Genomic DNA, 2,244 nt, shown 5'->3' on the forward strand with positions numbered 1-2,244 from the left:
GTCGTTCTCCTGTGAGTCTAGACTATGGAATCCGAAGCAAAACTGATAGTTAATTGTAACGTTCAGGGCCTCCTTATGACGATGGAACACTCAAATTGCGTTGAGATTCAATACTTCGTCCTCGAGGCGACTTGTCTCTAAGGGTCTATTGCTGCCTGTGGCACCTAATGGTCGTTCTCCTGTGAGTCTAGATTTTGGAATCCGACGCAAAACTGATAGTTAATTGTAACGTTCAGGGCCTCCTAATAACGATGGAAAACTCAAATTGCATCGAGATTCAATACATGGTCCTCCAGCCGACTTGTCTCCAAGGGGATATTGCTCCCTCGGGCACCATATGTTCGTTCTCCTGTGAGTCTAGTTTTTCGAATCCGACGCAAAACTGATAGTTAATTGTAACGTTCAGGGCCTCCTAATAACGATGGAACACTCAAATTTCGTCGAGATTCAATACATCGTCCTCCAGCCGACTTGTTTCCATGGGGATATTGCTGCCTCGGTCACCTTATGGTCGTTCTCCTGTGAGTCTAGATTAACGAATCCGACGCATAACTGATGGTTAATTGTAACGTTCAGCGCCTCCTAATGACGATGGAACACTCAAATTGCGTCGAGATTCAATACAGCGTCCTCCAGCCGACTTGTCTGCAAGGGGATATTGCTGCCTCGGGCACCTTGTGGTCGTTCTCCACTGAGTCTACATTATCGAATCCGACGTAAAACTGGTAATTAATTGTAACGTTCAGGGCCTCCTAACAACGATGGAACACTCAATTTGCGTCGAGATTCAATACATCGTCCTCAAGCCGACTTGTCTCCAAGGGGATATTGCTGCCTGTGGCACCTAATGGGCGTCCTCCTGTGAGTCTAGATTTTTGAATCCGTCGAAAAACTGATGGTTAATTGTATAGTGCAGGGCCTCCTAATGACGATCGAACACTCAAATTGCGTCGCGATTCAATACATCGTCTTCCAGCCGACTTGTTCCCAAGGGGATATTGTTGCCTCGGGCACCTTATGGTCGATCTCCTGTGAGTCTAGATTTTCAAATCCGACGTAAAACTGATAGTTCAGGGCCTCCTAATAGCGATGGAACACACAAATTGCGTCGAGATTCAATACATCGTTCTCCAGCCGACTTGTCTCCAAGGGGATATTGCTGCCCCGGGCACCTTATGGTCGTTCTCCTGTGAGTCTAGAATTTTGAATCCGACGCAAAACTGACAGTTAATTGTAACGTTCAGGGCCTCCTAATGACGATGGAACACTCAAATTGCGTCGAGATTCAATACATCGTCCTCCAGCCGACTTGTCTCCAAGCGTCTATTGCTGCCTCTGGCACATTATGGTCGTGCTCCTGTGAGTCTAGATTTTCGAATCCGACTCAAAACTGATAGTTAGCTGTAACGTTCAGGGCCTCCTAATGACGATGGAACACTCAAATTGCGTCGAGATTCAATACATCGTCTTCAAGCCGACTTGTCTCCAAGGGGATATTGCTGCCTGTGGCACCTTATGGTCGTTATCCTGTGAGTATAGATTTTCGAATCCGACGCTAAACTGATGGTTAATTGTAACGTTTATGGCCTCCTAATGACGATGGAACACTCAGATATCGTCGAGATTCAATACATCGTCCTCCAGCCGACTTGTTTCCATGGGGATATTGCTGCCTCGGTCACCTTATGGTCGTTCTCCTGTGAGTCTAGATTAACGAATCCGACGCATAACTGATGGTTAATTGTAACATTCAGCGCCTCCTAATGACGATGGAACACTCAAATTGCGTCGAGATTCAATACATCGTCCTCCAGCCGAATTGTCTCCAAGCGTCTACTGCTGCCTCTGGCACCTTATGGTCGTGCACCTGTGAGTCTAGATTTTCGAATCCGACGCGAAACTGATAGTTAATTGTAACGTTAAGGGCCTCCTAATGACGATGGAACACTCAAATTGCGTCGAGATTCAATACATCGTCCTCCTGGCGACCTGTCTCCGATGGTCTATTGCTGCCTCGGGCACCTTATGGTCGTTCCCCTCTGAGTCTACATTTTCGAATCCGACGAAAAACTGGTAAGTAATTGTAACGTTCAGGGCCTCCAAATGACGATGGAACACTCAAATTGCGTCGAGTTTCGATACATTGTCCTCCAGCAGACTTCTCTCCAAGGGGATATTGCTGCCTCTGGCGCCAAATGGTCCGTCTCCTGTGAGTCTCGATTTTCGAATCCGACGCGAAACTGA

Source organism: Schistocerca americana, unplaced genomic scaffold (genome assembly GCF_021461395.2).
Source record: "Schistocerca americana isolate TAMUIC-IGC-003095 unplaced genomic scaffold, iqSchAmer2.1 HiC_scaffold_71, whole genome shotgun sequence".
Lineage (NCBI taxonomy): Eukaryota > Metazoa > Arthropoda > Insecta > Orthoptera > Acrididae > Schistocerca > Schistocerca americana.